This window comes from Acipenser ruthenus, chromosome 10 (genome assembly GCF_902713425.1).
Source record: "Acipenser ruthenus chromosome 10, fAciRut3.2 maternal haplotype, whole genome shotgun sequence".
Taxonomy (NCBI): domain Eukaryota; kingdom Metazoa; phylum Chordata; class Actinopteri; order Acipenseriformes; family Acipenseridae; genus Acipenser; species Acipenser ruthenus.
Window position 1 is genome coordinate 15050535 of NC_081198.1, and position 17991 is coordinate 15068525.

A 17991-nucleotide genomic window follows, 5' to 3' on the forward strand; every position below is an offset into this window, starting at 1 on the left:
AGTAGATTGAGTCCCTACTTCTGAAATACTATATTTCCATTAAGCATGCGATTTACACTGCATTTCCTTTTAGGCTGCCTTTTCGTAATAGGCACAGTAGTTTCTTATTTATCCATACTGTGAAACTGGTTGCAATATCAGGGACCACAAATAAAGGGGAAAGACTGCTAGTGGCTCCAGCTTCAACGAGCAATTTATAGAAACGACACAAGAGAGCTACAGTGTTTTTACCTCTACTATTCTACTCGTCATATTAGTAGTTTTTCTACCCTTATGGGGAATTATATTTTTAAACCACTCCAAGCACTGAAGTATTAAAAACTGCGTTTGCCTAGTGTGCCTTATGGATTTGAGCACCTGTAAATTTGAACTGAAATCTTGATTACATATTTGTTAAACCTGCACCAGCATCTTCTTCCCTTTTATTTTAATTAAATAATGTATCCGAATTGGGAGCAGTCTATTAGTACACATTATATTAATTCCAGTTGCAAGAATGAGTTCTGAGATTACATTAGCATATAACTACATTTTTTTATTTTTATTTTGTGTTGGCTGCTTCCACCAATAAGAGGAATAAATCCTGCAGTCGTCAAAGCTCTGGGGAGCTCACCTCTTTATTAAACACCTGACTGTTCACTGTGATAATTAAATACACTGAGTGGTTTTGGGGGGTGTTTGCTAAGTGTTATAATAAAAAACAGTGGAGAAAACAGTGAATTAAAACATTGATTAAAAAAATTCAGTGAAAAGAGATATGTAATCGAGTAGGTTTACAATTTTCAGGATAGCGTTAGTAAGATAAACCATTTCCAATAGCAGGAACATGTTTCAGAAGCCTTTTATTTTCTTACATTTTACCCAGCTAAGCCTCAGCCCCTGAAAGTCTCATTTTCATCAAATAAGAGTCATGCTGTTATATAATTACAGCCTCTCAACTTTCCCCAGCTGCAAAGAGAATAAGGCCAGACAAGTGTTGACTTGTCAGATACAGTGTGGACAAGACCACAGGCAGGTGTGAGTTACCCAGCAGCTGGTACAATAAAAAAAAAACACTCAGCACTCATCTAACAGCTTGGGTAATGCCAGTTTAGCATGTTCTTAAAGGGATACTGTAAAAGCTTTACACCGACCTCAATATAAAGACCACTTCACAAGTAAGGCCACTTTTTTCCAGTCCCAGTTTGCTTCTTTTGACATCAGTGTAAAGTCAAGGGTAACCCTGTACTCAGTGTTAAGGTCACCATCTCCAGTCCCAAAAGTATCAAGTTTAGGACTGGACAGATACTATTAATGACCAACCACATTGGATGAAACACAATTAAACTAATTTAAACCTTTTGATATAGAACAAATACATACATACATACATACATAAATAAATAAATAAATTAGCTAAACTAATCCACTTTTTAAATAGTAAAAATTCTATGGTGATAATTTGTCACAAGAAATTCCCTCCATTAGTAAGATCACCCACTGTGGGAGGGTAGTGGGTGGAGCTTTAGGGAAGGACCAGAAATGACAGCACACAGGAGCCGGAAATTATGTTTAGTCCTTGGAGCCCTGTACCATCAATGGTATCGGGGCAGGATTTTATTTTAGCAAACAATGAAAATAGAACAGTCCAGTATCGCTGTGGTAATCCACCAAAGTTTCCCCAAAGTTTCAATTTTCTGTGAATTACAGCAGTTCGATGAAAACAACACAACAAAAGCACAGCAAATGTTTTCAGTTCAGGACAGGGAGACCGAATGGCAAAACCATACTGCTTAAATACTGCCAAGTCCCACCCCTGCAATCAGCACGCTGCCCCACGTCAGCCAATTGACGAGAACAGCACAGCTGATTGCAATGATGGGACCTGACGGCCGCATGGTTCCACCTTGGGCCAAGATGGCCGCCCGACCCGGAACTTCCTGTATGGTCAGAGTTCAGCCTCCTGACCCAATCACGGCCAACCCTACACAGTGCTGCCGGTGGTCGGGAGGGCAAATTACGACAGGGACTCCTTTCAATCCTGTCACACCCCCCTATTAAGTTCACATTCAGTTGGTCCCTTGACTGGCCTTAATAGAGTGGTTTCACTGTACTATACATCATTTACACTTTCCTAATATTAATTTCTTACCTGTTTGATATCATATTATATGTATCTTGCATGATTGTCTATTGTTATTTAAAAGTGACTTACTAACTTTTTCAGCAACAAAGGCTTCTGAAAAGACTCCTCAAGGTTAATTGTGGCAATGTGAGATGGAACAAATAAAAAAGCCATACAGCTAACCAACATAAAACTGTACTGTGATCTCTGATGATATAACCTTGAAAGGTGCATCATAATTATACTGTTATGTGTAAATGAATCTACAATATTGTTAGTTACCATTGTCTCTTTGCAGCAACTCCCATACAAAGTGCAGTTGCTGATAGAAGGGAGTGTCTGGGAACCTCGGCCTACAATGGATACACTACTGACACATCCCACCCGAGACTAGACTGTTGGTTTCATCTGGGTTTCTATGGAAAGGAGAGTGAAAATGAAGCAGGGGCGTTGGAACAAGCAGAGGCCGTCTCTGTCCAATTGGAGCTGTCTCTCCTGTCAAGAGTGATATCTGAAAGGGGGGTCACCCGAACAAACCCAAGCTGTGAGGAACAGCAGTTTTGACTTCAAGGACATCCTCTTTCCGGTGTGGTGAGTAGGACGTGTGCTGTTTCTCTAACCTGAAACGGACACCCTGGAATGGGTCCAGACTCCAGCACTGCTTTTCTTTCCCAAACCCCCTCTGTTTCCTTCTCCTTTTTCCTTTGTTTTTTGTATACACCAATGTTGGATTTCCTGTTTGTTAGAGACAGGAACCCATTTGCATGGTTATATTTCACAGTGTTGAGCCCTTTTCCCAAGATCTACAAACATTTTCTACTATACACGTAATGGCACATTTTCCAGTAATGAAAACGGACACAAAAAAAACCTTTATCGAGCAAACGTGATCTGTTCACACTTTTTAACAGTAGTCCCTATGTTACTGTGTACGAAATGTATTATTAGAATATAGAGCTAAATTTAGATCATGCTTGATCTTGAAGGTGAAAGGCTGGTCAATGCTTTTGTTATGATCCCGATTTAATTATTGCAGTGCTCTTTTCACTGGCATGTCTGATGGGCTTTGAGTAAGTTGCATCTTGTTTGGTACATTAACCCAGTTTAGAAATCTCTTTGTTGGCTTATAGTGTGAGACAGGGTAGATTTTAAAGTTTCAATAATGACCTAGAAAGCCTTACATAGTCTTGTTTCTGCTCATTCATAAACCCCACCTAGAATGCTGTGTGCAGTTTTGGTCACCTCGCCACAGAAAATACATCATTGCACTCGAGAAGGTACAGAGAATGGCAACTAGGCTGATCCTAGGACTTAATGACTTGAGCTATGAAGAAAGGTTAAAATAATTACATAAAAAGGGAAAGAGGGGACTTGGTTGAAGTTTCTAAAATCCTAAATTGATAAAGTGAACCCAAAATTACTTCAAATTTCACACAGAGTAGAACAAGAGGGCATACATGGAAGCTAAGTAAAGTTTAGAACAGAAGGTAGGAAGTACCTTTTACACACAGAATGTTATTAATGCATGGAATAGCCTACCAGGTGAGGTAGTAGGGTCTAAAACACTGGGAAGATTTAAAACATGACTAGATTCTGTCCTATTAAATTAGATCTCCCAGTAGGCAAATGGTCAAGGGGTGAGCCTTTTCTTGTTCCCAAACTTTTCTTATGCAGCCTCAAGATCTTGGTTTACCAGACTTAATGTACTATGCATTTTTCACTGTATTATAAGTATTATGGGTTTTCTTGTTGTTACTGCATCTTGTAAAGCGCTTTGTGATGGTGGTCCACTATGAAAGGCGCTATATAAAATAAAGATTGATTGATTGGTTTACGGGCAGCAGTGTGGAGTAGTGGTTAGGGCTCTGGACTCTTGACCGGAGAGTCGTGGGTTCAATCCCAGGTGGGGGGGGACACTGCTGCTGTACCCTTGAGCAAGGTACTTTACCTAGATTGCTCCAGTAAAAACCCAACTGTATAAATGGGTAATTGTATGTAAAAATAATGTGATATCTTGTAACAATTGTAAGTCGCCCTGGATAAGGGCGTCTGCTAAGAAACAAAAAAAAAAAAAAACCTTGCTGGGAGCGTATTAGGGACTCAAATGCTGTTCAATCATTCAAAATGAACTTAGACTTATTGTCCCCTGCTGGGGATGAAACACTTAGTTGTCTCATAAATGCAACAGTGGCACTCAAAGTGTTAAATGGACTATGCCTCAATTCATCACTCTCCATTGTCACTGATTTAATGGCAACAGTATACCTGCTCCAATCAGTTGGTGCTGGTATACAGTCATTTATACTGTAAGTATCAGGATCAAATGAGTGAAAGGTAGGATCTGATCTTAAGACCAATTGCTATATATGTTCCCATTTTTACTAAGAACCAAGTTTTACCTCAGCTTTCAACATATATTTCAGATAAGCACATTTTAATAGAGTATGAAATGAGAAATATCACCAAGCTCATCCCTCTCTACCGTCAAAGCTGCTATTGAGTGATTAAAAGTCATTAAGCAAGGTAGTTAAGACACGCTAAATGGTTTTATTGAATCGGTTGGCAAATACGAAATGACAGGGAATAAATTATGTGTTTTAGGTGCTGCTTTATCTTTTCTGTGATTTGATAATATTTTGGTATGAATAAAACCATGATGCATATTTAGTTTCCTACTCCAGGTTGAATATGTCTAACAATGCACCAGAGATATGGATGTAGAGTATGAGGGGTGTTTTATTCTTCCCCATTCCATTTTTGCCACTTGAAATGGGTATTAAACAGTCATAATGCAAATCATGTAAATTAATGTAGTTTAGGCAGGTTTAATATTTTTTATCCCTGGCAGTCTGATGTTACCTGGGTTAGGGTGAAGGCAGTCATGCTGGGATTACTATTCAGTGACATCTACATACTGTAGCCAGGCCTAAAAGTAGCTTTTGCTTTGATAAAAAAAACTAAGATTGCATCTTATTGAACCCATATCCACTTAGAACTGGGTAAATCTCAGATTTAAAATGGGTACCAAAGTTATGTTTAATCGCCTTAGAAGGAGAGCTACATCTCACAAATGGCAGGGAACTAAAAAGATAATTTTTGTACCTGATCATCGCTGTATTTGTGATAATGGCTGCAATAAAATGCTTTGAAATGTTAATGTTAGTGTTGTTAGATACATCACTTTATAAAACTTGTGTAGGCTGGCTAAATGTATTCCAAGCACTCTCCTGCTGCTAGAAGCCAACTCTAGCAACCAACAGTGATTTCATCTGGTTTCAGATTATACATTTAGTGAAAGATTTAGGTCAGTTCTGAAAATGAACACTGTGGAACAATTTAATGCAGTTCAGGACAAGATTCAATATTCAAAACACACCTTTTCAATTTGTATGATCTAAACAGTTCAATCAATTAATCAATCAATCAATCATTTTTTATTTTTATATAGCGCCTTTCACAAACATTTGCCTCAAAGCGCTGAACAAGAGAAAATACAATAAAATAAAAACATATTTAAGAAGAAATACAGAAATAAAAATACTTAAAAGCAATATAAATACGTACATAAGTATAAATAAGGAAGTAAATAAGTTAGTAATTAAAGAGCAGTAAAAACAAGTGATAAAAATAAATAATTTACAGAACTGTCAATTATAAAAAAAATATAATTTACAGGACTGTGAATGCTTTGTCATAAAGGTAAGTTTTCAGTCTTATTTTAAAAACAGCAACAGAGGGAGCCTCCCTCACAGGTGGTGGCAAGCCATTCCACAGTTTAGGGACTCTGTAAGAGAATGCCACCTGCATTTTTTTTCTGTATCCTTGGAATGTTAAGCAAGGCTGCACCCTGTGATCTAAGAGGCCGACTAGGAAAATATGGAGTCAGGCGTTCTTTTAAGTATAGGGGACCACGGTCATGGAGAGCTTTATATGTCAGGAGCAGGATCTTAAAATCAATCCTGAAATGAACAGGAAGCCAGTGCAAATCTGCCAAAACAGGGGTGATATGTTCATATCTCTTGGTTCTTGTTAAAACGCTGGCCGTATGCACCCTATAGCCTGGAGATCGCCGGTTCGAGTCCAGGCTATTCCACTGCCGACCGTGGACAGGAGTTCCCAGGGGGCGGCGCACAATTGGCCGAGCACCGCCCGGGTGGGGAGGGCTTAGGTTTGGCCAGGGTGTCCTTGGCTCACCGCGCACCAGCGACCCCTGTAGACTGGCCGGGCGCCTGCGGGCCTGCCTGTAAGTTGCCCAGAGCTGCGTGGTCTTCCGACATTGTAGCTCTGGGTTGAAATAAAATAAATAATTGGGCTTTCCAAATTCGGGAGAAAACGAGAAAAAAATAATTGGCGATTCCAAATTTAAAAAGAAAAAAAAATGGCTGCAGCATTTTGTACAAGTTGTAATCGTGAAATAGCATGGCTAGAAATACCAGAGAACAGCGCATTACAGAATCTATCCTTGATGTTATAAAAGCATGTTACTTTGGCAATTTAAGGGTCCCTAAAGCCCTAGCTCTGTATTAATGGGGTTTCCCCCCCAGTTGTGATAATAAAATAGGACATAGATGTTTAGATCATTTAAAATATAGATCATGGTCTTGTTCTTCCAATCAATATACTGTATCTCAACTGCAATTGTTTGACATGTAGTTTAATTCATCTAAACCGTGTCTGATCTAAGTACTGCCATCATTTAAATCACTGAAATATTAACCTTCCTGAGTTCATATTTTTATAGGAAATAATAAACTAAAGACTAATATAAAACTGTTGGATTCTTGATTTGTATAAACTTGCATTCTTTGTGAATTATTTAAACAGTGGCGGTATTTAGATTACTCTTTAGTTCATAGTTTTTTTTATTTAAATCACCCAACAAAATATTCAGGTAATGCGCAAATGTAGAGTAAACTTAGTTAATACATAGAAGAATGAATTCATTGCTTAGATCAATTAACTAGACCCCAATATGTGTTTTTTGAACCCATTAACAGAAGTACATAGTGTGTTAACTCAAATTCAAGTTCACGTTCAATTTATTTATAGGATAAGACATCTCGGGGATAAAAGATTTGTAAGCTAGTGGCTAAAACAACATTGAAAAGTTTTATTTACCAAGCTGTATTTATGGTACTGATTCCTTGTCTGTTCACTCTTATTATAATCACTTGATGTTTTTCTCAGTTTCACAAGAGCGAACCTTATCACTAGTCCTGATGGCCTCCATTGAGATCAAACACTGACAGGGAAGCCACTGCATTAGGACTAATGCACATTGGGTACATTGTACATTCTCAAAGAGCTCTGCCAGCAATCCTGTCTTTCTACAGAGATAAGTGATTGATCTCGTTATCAGGGAACATGTATCAAGTCTCTGTGAAGAGGGAGCAATTCCCAGGTGAGATAGTGATTTATAGAACACGACCATTTCCAATCTTCTGTGGGATTTTGAACATTATGGGCCACATTTTAATAAGAGCACAAGACGTCTGGAAACACTATTAAGACTCTGAGGTATACGTTGGTAGAGTGGCATCCACGCTTGCGTTTGTCTGAATCAGCATTCGTGCTGAGGTATGTTTAAAAGATGCGGTACCTACACAAGACTTTAACTACTGAAGGGTACATTACCAGTAGGCTGCCGCATTTCAATTTAATATGTTTTTTTGTTTTATTTTTAAATAAAACCATATCCAGTAAATAAAAGTTAGTTACATTAGTTATTTCAAAGTACTGCACCTTTTAAACACAGATGCTATTTTAGCCAGACAAATGCAAATTTGAAAGTTATTTGACCACAGCTATTCTGTAGGGTTCTCTTTCTATATATGGTATTAGCTTTGCACCTTCTGCTGTGATCACAATTTGGCCCTATGTGTTATCTGCAATGGGTCATAATATTCTCTGATAATGCCCATATCACATTCAGGGGTAGATGTAATAAAGTGTTGCTGCTGTACCAAGTGCCTATTTTTCCCTAAAAGCAGGGTGTACTTACAAAGCCATGAAAACACATTTCTATGACATTTCTGGTTTCCCTAATGTGATCAAAAGACTGCACACATGTGCCGATACCCTCCAGCTCATTATAAGCATCTGTATAAGACCAATAATACTATAATGCAGTAGCATGATTTATTTTGTGTTATCGGTAGCCTACAGGCTAATGTAAAAAGAAAGTGTGCTAGATATTCATTTGATTTTACTACTGTACAGATTTATATTTTTGCATAATGTAATGTGTAGCCTACCCAAAACACATTAGTGTTATTTCAGCGCAGTGATTTATACATTTAAAATACATTGAGCACTATACATGTATGTGTGCGATTTTATTGTAGTTTTTTAAACCTGACACCTCCTTATGTCGGACAAACATGTCCGGTTTAGCGAGGGGTACTGTATGATTATGAAAAGCTTTTTGGGGGGTGAAGGTTGGGGCCCCACTATAGAATCTGATGGGACTAAACTGCCTTTATTTTTTTTTTATATAACAGTATTAAAATAGGTAAAATGGACAGAACAGAATGCATTGTAACAAAAACTATGTTATTTTTATCCTTCGGGCACCCTCTGCTGCAGCAAACCACAACTCAACACCGCATTCGAAACAATGTCGTATGAATCTCGCAATGCTAGAGATCTCGCTAAGATGACGCAACAAATATTTAAATTAGTATATGTCTTTTTATTAACATATTTTCTCCTAGTACATATGACAAAATGTATACTTTGCGAATTGTCATTAAATGCAAATTGCAGTATGTTTCTGCTGCAACTGGCCCATCTTAGTACACCTACCCCTCGGTCTTTAAAAGCTAAGGATGCAAAAGCTTGTTAAGAAAAAGGAGGATTGTAATGGATTCTGTTACAAAGGATGGAACCCCAGGTCTATCCAGCCATTACTTTAAAAGGTAGTCTGCTGCCAGAAGCCTTCAGCAATTTCAGTAGTTGCCTTCCATTTCTTATGCCTGCTGCTTTTAGTGATTGTAAACTCAATGTGTCAGAAAGTGCGAGAGTGTGGAAGGGCCCAATGCTGTTAAATTTACCATGTAAATCATCAATTTGCTAGGGCTGCATGAGGTGCGAGAGTTAAATTTGTACTGTACTGTACAAATCAAAGCTCATGCTTACGGGTCGACATAGGTGATGCAGTGATGTTTGGAAGTGTTCAGCAGAAGACAAATCAACCCAAAAACTCAGATATAAGCATACAAAACTAATTTACCATGGATTATGTGGGGTCAGTTGTCTATACTGTAATCATCATTTCTAATAATAATCACATTTTGTCATGCGTCTATGCAGGAATGTAAGTTTACCATACAAAGTTGCTTTCAGCCTATTTATTTAATAGAGGTAAGGACTGATGTTGAACATTAGAATACACAGTCATCCCACTACACCTGCAAACACATACACTTGTTGACTTAAAAAAGTTCCATAATTACTCTGAAAGAGTAATTTTTTTCACAATTCCCCTAAACATATCTGATAGCGATCATTTTAATTAAAAGGTCAATATAGCGAGTTGATGCAAGTGAGTTAGTTATGACAGCAGCGCTGAGCTGATGTTAAGAGGCACTTCTGCTTACTGTACTAGTTAGTTGCCATGGTGAAGTATATCTTCATCAGTGTCAGTTCCTGGAGGGCTGTAGTGACACTAAACAGCAGTGTATGTGTTTTTAAAGCTGCCTTTCTGCTGAGAGAAGCAGTAATATTGCCCTTTCACCTGTTTGACATCACCAAGAAGAAGCAGAAAATAATAAAGACTTTGGGACAACCAAGTGTGAATTGAACCCTCCGAGACACTGTAGCTTCTAAGGGCAGTTCAATACAAAGGCAGCTTCTTTGCTAAAGCAACAGGCTGGTGTTTCTAGTGGAAAGAAGATCTGGACATTTGAGTCTGGTGATAAGTATAAATTTCTTGTGACATGTATGGATACAATTTAATTATACATATAGAATATCTTATTGGGTGCTTTACAATGGAAGCTGATATCTATCCACGAAAGGTGCTTACTGGCTGCTCTGAACTTTGAATGGGTGAAAATTAACTCTATCTTATGTCACACCTTTTATACCAATATATATATATATATTTTATAATGTCTAGTTCAATAAGAATACAAATTAAACAGTATAATGTGCCATCTGATACAACCAATCCGATACAACCAATCTGTTTTAATTTAAGTTTAAACATAAAAACTTTTTTTTCTTTTTAAGTACCAAAAAAAAAAAAATATGTACCACCTGCGTAATTGAAAGATTGCCCTTTGGCCCCTTTTTAAATGTGTTTAAAAATTTGACTATTTAAGTTGATTATTGCAACTCAATGGGATTAGGACATTATACAGGTCATGGCAGAGTATAGTGGTGGTTGAAACTGCAACAGAAGGCCATGTCTCTTGAGAGATATACATTGTATTGCCATAGCACACAGTATTCTAGTCATGTGTTACAAGTAGATGATATCAAATTGCTTCCCAGAGATACACTGATACATTTGGTGTTTTGTATTTCTCTGCGTGCGGAATAACATGTCCCTGCCAGGAATGTGTACTGGAGTGTTGAATTCGATGCAAGTAATTATGGTTGAATATATCTTCATCTTGAAGGTTTTATCTCGGCTGGGTCATATTTTGCTATTTTCCTCTGAAGGCACTGCTGACGAGCGCACTATGGGGGCCCTTCTTGGCTGCTGTGACATGTATATTAATTAATCTGGACATGAACATCATGGCTTTTTGATTGTGCCGCATGCTTCTGTACAAGCAGCTGATGCTGTTTAAATATTAAGAATCCATAATCAATTCTGTGTGCAGCCTCTCTTAAGAGACCTGTTCATCATTTTGATTGGGACAGAGAAAAAGCTATTAACTGTGATTTTATAAACAGTATTAGGTTAAACAGCTGATTTGGAGGGACACTCATTCGTTCTAGGTATTTTTTTTGCACCAGGTTTAACAGTCTCACTCCAAATCTCACTCCTAATTTTTTTTTTCAAATCTCACTTATTTGGATGTCCGACCTTGGCATCTCTCATCTCTCATCTCTCTGCTTTAAAAAGCGAGAATAAAATAATAAATCCTTGCAAAAAAGTGTTGAAAATGTTTTTTTTCTTTAACAGAACATTATTTAAATAAGTCCTTGAAGTTTACAGGGCCCAATATAATTCAGTAAACCAGGTTTGTATGTGAGTAAGTTTATGCGATCTCCGAGATGCAGTTATGTACAGAAACAGGAGGAGGGTGTTCGTTATGGAGGTCTCCAGAGGTCGGGTCCGACAGCACAAGGTGAAGTTTATGTGTAAGTGATGACAAAGATTTCTCCTGTAGTGTAGTCTAGCGCATAATAAAGGACTGAAAGCAGGTATAGATTCTTTCACATCAGGTTAGAGTGGTTATTAGCAGTGAAGGACAGACTGTTTGTATTGACAGAGGAGGTACAGTGTTTAATACATCGCAAGTGCATTCTTGTTATTAAGATACATCCACCAATAAATCCATGCCGACATGGAGAGATTCACAACTGTAGACAAACTATTCTACATGGATAGCTGTAAACATACACTCTGATAGTCTGTTCAGCCAGTCAAAGGTTTGCGTGGCATAGTGGCGACCAATAAGAACAGAGTACTAAGGTTGTACAGTATTTGAAATACCAAAGGTTTCACAGACCCCGTTTAGCAATTACCTTTAGTGTTACCTTTTGGTAAGGTAGTCCTAGATTTGTGGTAGTCAAGGTCAGAAACCCAACTGTGGAGGTGCTACAAAAACAGGGTAAGCTAAAGCATGGCAAATAAGAAATCTGATTAATTAGTCTAATGTGGTATATGGTATTCATGAATTATACTGAATGCATTAAAATAGACTTTACAGAACAGTTTAATATAGCGCCCAGCATTTCATAGTCTTAATCAGGAATTGGTATACACCCAAACTTGTTTCTTTTGTAGCATGCTTGTTAAATCTGTAAGAATGATTAGACAAAGGGTTATCTAGTGCAGGTGGATGTTTCACAATGATTGTATGTCTTTATAAAGTTTTCTAAAATACAGGGCTAACCATGGTGGAGCCCAAACAATTGTTTACACCACGATGGCCCGTGTAGTTGCAACGTTGCTAATTACCATTTGCCAAGCTAATGACAGAAATGTTCTGTGATAATGTTTTTGTCATACTTAGTATTTATGAATGTGCAACAGATTTCCTTTTAATGCTGTGATGGAAGACTACAAAATAACATATTTGCATACTGTTGTTTGCTGTACATTATGTGCTTGTGTACAGACAGCTGCAATCATGTTGGCAATGGCAAGTCTAATCATTAAACATATTCACAGTAGCATCGTGCCTAATTGCAAGAGAGAGTAGTGTTGGCATATAAAAGCACACATCAGTACATTGACATTCAAAAGGTATCTCCCAGAGGTGGTTCAGGCACAGAAAGATTGATTACCAGAATGGGGAATACGATCGAGAGTTCCTGCAGGGGTTTCTAAAGTTCTGTTATTTAATTGTTGTTTCTAAAATCCACCAATTGAACACTGTTGGAAAAAATCAGCTCTCAAAAGAGCTACAATAGTGTGGAGTAGTGGTTTGGGCTCTGGACTCTTGACCGGAGGGTTGTGGGTTCAATTCCAGGTGGGGGACACTGCTGCTGTACCCTTGAGCAAGGTACTTTACCTAGATTGCTCCAACTGTATAAATGGGTAATTGTATGTAAAAAGAATGTGATATGTTGTAACAAATATAAGTCGCCCTGGATAAGGGCATCTGCTAAGAAATAAATAAATAAAATAATAAATACAATATCTGGAATATATTTCTGGTTTAGGGAAATGTGTTGGTTGTGGTATGCTGTTGTAAAAGGGGTTGCAGGATTGGCTGATATAACACAGAGGGATAGAGAGTTGATGTTGGTGTTGCCCAGGATTTATTTTTTGAAAATAATAAAATTTGTGTTTTGTAATACAAATATGCGCAGGTAGCCCTAGCATGGCACATAAAGAAAGCATCTGAGATGCCACCAATGGGAAGTGTAGTGCGCTGGTATTTTATACAGCTTGCTGCACCAGGTAATCTACACTGACTAAATCCTATGCAGCAGCTGACCTTAACTGTCTTAACTTTGTTTTGTACAAACGGAGCGATTTAAAGCCACTCAGCTTTCCCGAGCTTGTTCAACTTCCACTTCTCAATGAGATTTTAAGGTACAACTCTTAAGAAATGAAGGGGTTGATTTGATCAGCCTATAAGTCTAGATAAGTCACACGTGGATCACAGCTCAACCACTTTTATTGGGAGTAATACTGGGATAACCACAAGGAGGTGGTTATGGCCTCTCTCTGCGACATACAGGTTGAATAAATAACCCCTTAGGTTCTTAAGTTATTTTAGTCAAGAATTTGAGATGAGCCTAATGAATAGAGCTACATTTCAAGATTTATCAAAGCCACCCCCCCCCTTCCCTCCACATAGTTTCAAGGCAGTTGTGCATTCAAGTTTTGGCTTTGTGCACATTCTAGTAATAAATGTATTTCATTTACATTCATGTCACTGTTACACAATTTTAAATATAAATATGCCTGTAAAATCCATTTATAAATGACCAGAATCTATCAAGCTGTATGAACTGTATGAAGTACTCATTTCATTTCTGAGTACCAATTAAAATTCCTAAGCTGATCAGAGTATAAATAAATAGGTAAAAGACTGGGTAGCTTTCTGAAATTTGAGCAACACTTTTTTGTTCAGAACACAACCCACACAGAGAAAATGAATGAGCAATAATGATATTCTAAAGACGATGCTTGGCCTGTTATCTGTGTGGAAGATAATAAAATCATGCTATTAAAAAGACCTACCAGATCCCAGAATGCCTTTCATGTAGATCATCTGTGCTGTTTCCATGGCAACATGTAGTGTTGTGCAGCAGAAACTGATTCTGTATTAGAGAGAGTGGATAGTTAGTATTTACTATGTATTCACATCGTTTCCTTTCCCCTCCCTTCCATCTCTTCAATGAAAAATCTGTATTAAGACCAAAGGAAATGTTTTTCTCATGTGGTGGGCAACAGCAGCTCAAGAATTGCTCGGAGAGGCAGCAAACAAATATGTCACATTTCCATCTGTACCTTTAAACCAATCTGTAAAACTCATCTCATTCCAATATCAAACATTGCCTGTCTACCACTGGTTCCATCTGCAGTGCGCAACCCAATCTGCAACTGGACGCACACAACGCGTGGTTTCCTTTTTTGTACCCAGTTTCAAACTCCTAATATTTATGTCAGTTATCAATTTATATGCTTGTCTCTTTTCTGTACATTGTTTGGGAAACTTGGCCCAGTAACCTGGCTTTAACACAGAAAAACTGGAATCGCTTTAAGCAGAGATTTGAAGGTGTGTCCTCCATAGGTAATACAAATTTAGATTTTGTTTTTGTCAGCTTGTCCAATTCCAACAGAAACTTCTGTGCAAAAAAGCATTATCAAATTAGCTGGTGAAATTAACTTGTGCATTTTAGTTAAGATAAGTTTGTATTTCACTGTGCTTGTTAGTGATATTATGCTTATTATTCATATTATTATTATTATTATTATTATTAGATTGACCTCTACAGTCTTTTTCTGACTGCAGCAGTCAGGTCTTGCCACTTATTTTATTAACCAATTCAAACCACTCTGCATTGACAACATTTGCAGGATGACAGATTTGATACTTTTTTTTATTTTTTTTATTTCTTTATGGAAAATGATTTTACCAATTAAACCACAATTAGTGAAATCACCATGTCAGTTGTTTTTTTCTGCTTCAGAAATGCTAGTTCTTTTTCTATCCAAATATGTGCAGTTATTAATATATATATATATATATATATATATATATATATATATATATATATATATATTTTTTTTTTTCACATTACTTTTTGTGGTATAACTGTTTAAACGGCATACTATACTCCCCCACAGTGCTTTAGCTCCAAGCTGATTTGAGCTGTTTCCAAATACTCCCTCGCACAGAACTTTCAAATGAAGAGAAAAAAAACCTGTTTCCCTGAACATCTCTTTATTTATTCTCTCTACCTCCTTTACTCATTACCTTTCCTTTCTATACAGGGGTGTGGACAACACATTTACCTGAAAACAGACAGTCCCTTCACACAACTGTGTGCCGCCTTGTGCTGACTTGTATCCTGTAATGTATAGGTACAATGGGCAAGACAGCAACAAATATAAAGGGTATCTGATTCTAATGTCACTCTAAATGATTATTTTTGCTATTCTGTGGTGTTTGCAATCGGTATTTCTGCTGCTCCATTGTTGGATTATAAGCAGTTTTCTCTAGAACTGTCTTTACCTGGTTTTGAACATATTTTGAGCTTGTCTGGAGATTCCTAAGTGTAAATCATGTGACATTGTGACCTTTCAACTCAGCCAGCCCCCACCAACTCTCTCTGTCTATAGAGTATGTAAGTAGGCAGGGCAGGCAGAGTTGAGGTCACATTGTCACATGATTTTGATCGAATGAGGAAGGCTGTTCAGTGTCGGCACTTTGGATTCTCCAGACAAGCACAAATCCGGCTAAAGGCTGATTTAGAAAACAATGACAAACTCAGCAGGGAAGCAATAGACCCAGAACCACTCAGACTGATTCAAACACCACAACATTGTAAGGGAAATATAAAGAGGCAATTTAAATGACATTTGAAACTACTAACTCTTTAAACATTCTGTGATTAAGCATCGTATCTTGTTGTCTAACCGTTGGCAGTAATACCTGAATAGAATATAGCAAGTAAGCAGTTATTTAGTGGTCTCTTTTTGGTAAGGATATACAAAAAAAAAAACAATAGAAAATACAAATGCTTAAAATGTTCTTACCCTGCACTAATTCCAGGCTCTTTATCTCATTGCTATAGAGAGGGACTCTATATCGTATCAGTGTGGCTTTATGAAATATTAAAAGTTCTCTAAGGCCAGCTAATTAAAAAACAAGCACTATTTATATGAATCCTGGGGCAACAGATCTTTCCTGTTCTTGGTCACAACTCAACAAATGTTGTCCTTCTCTTTTGCATTTAAAAAAGGCAATGCTTTTGTATGCTGATTCGACTTGACCATGTTGGAGTTGAACTGCATAATAAACCTGAAGCTGAGAGACATGTTTATGCATTTAAAATTCTAAATGCCAAAATGGCATTGCCTGTCCATGAATTCCTATTTAAACCATTTTAGTATTAGTATTAGTCTTCTTGACTTAAGTGTCTTATAGTTTGACCTTTATAATCTGTATTGCATATTGTCATAATGAATTGTTATATCTTTTAAGGAGGTTTTTTTTAGAGTTTCAAGGCAGCATACAAAAGAAGCGACTTGATTCATGCATTTTGCTAATCTAACAGAGTCTGAACATTAATTTGAGGAAAGTAACAACATTTTGCTATCTCATGGATTGAAAATAGGAATATGTGTCTCAAGCAGTGACTTAGAAAACTAATACATTAACTAAAATATAAGATGATAAAGTACCTGAAGTGTCCTTTGTCTGACTTGGAATCTGACAGAATGCTATGTAGTGCAATATATTTAGGCTTATATTCCTATCTTATTTTACCTATGTTTGACAGATGTTCTGCAAAACAGCGAAAAATAGTCACGAATCTCTTTGAGTGCCTGTTTCATATCAAAGAACAAGAGGTTCTGTGACTAAAGTATACGTCATAATGAATTTCGGCAGCATAAGCAGCGCTTGCTAAGTACTTGAGATGTGGAGGTTTCATTGCGACAATGCTAAAAGTGTTTATTGATCTGAATACATTAAACCCACCAAAGCTGCAATTGTGTTCTATTTTTGTCACCATAATTGAATGTCTTTCACAGTATTAAAAAGTCAATTGTGTGGTTTGTGAACTTTGTTGGGTAATGGCCTTAGAAAATGACATTGTTAGAAACTGACTGTATTTCGGAGTCATTTTGTTATATTTTTCCCATTCCAGCTTGGTTCAGTTTAAAAATGAGTGCAGTACAATTACGATCTTAAGGGCATAACTTTAAATGGGGAGCATGCCTCCCTCATTTTGATTTGTGAAAAGAGTCTACTTGTTGCTTTATTGTTCAGCTGCTTCGGTAGTAAAATAAAGAAAGATGGGTTCACATGACATGGGCATTCACTTGCACAAGTTCTTATCTTCTAGGCCATAGTAACCTACTTATTAATGGGTTCAGTCTTGAGGCTAATTAAGGCACAGTCTTTCTGGATTTGGGAATCATAGCCACAAGGTAAGCAAACAAAGTCCTGTTCATGCAGGCTGAAAGCCAGGTAGAGGGAAGTAATACATTTTACCGGTAGTTATTGCACAAAATAACTCTGTGTGCAAGAGGTAGCCATCCTAAAAATGCAAGAGAATGGAAAAAAATGTGTTTTCACAGTATAAAACATAAAACAAAGACCAGATAAGAAACTTTTTTTATGATACAGATTATGATCAGTACACATCACTAATCTGAATATGGTCCAAACTGTATATTCTACTGAATATTTACAGTAGAAAAGGTTAGAATTTTGCTATGCATTTAGATTGTGACATATACAACTGTAATGAACTAAATGTAATGGAACTTGGTAAGTTAGCTGATATTAAGAATACTGTATTAGAATCTGGAGATTATGTTGCAGATGTAGGTCATTGCTATTTAAAGAAAAAATTACAACACTAGCTCTAATTTTGTGGTAGGGGGTATGTTATGGTATATGCTGAAATTAAGCAAAGCGGTGGTTCAGGCAGGGAACTCACTTTTAATCAGTCAATTAAATCAAGCTTATTAAGTGTCAATAACCAGACAATTGTCAGAAATAGCAGTACCTCATTCA

At 37.2% G+C, this 17991-nt stretch overlaps 1 protein-coding gene across 4 annotated transcripts in view; it reads left to right on the forward strand.

Moving 5' to 3' along the window:
- Positions 1–17991, forward strand: part of LOC117408842 (leucine-rich repeat-containing protein 7-like) — a 239246-nt gene that overhangs the window by 58024 nt on the left and 163231 nt on the right. For 3 of the 4 annotated variants that reach the window (XM_059031848.1, XM_059031849.1, XM_059031850.1), the window contains exon 2: positions 2403–2695. The exons of the other annotated variant lie outside the window; for it this stretch is intronic. The gene's annotated coding sequence lies outside the window, so the exon portion shown is untranslated. The remainder of the gene's footprint in view (positions 1–2402; positions 2696–17991) is intronic. 4 annotated transcript variants of the gene reach the window in all.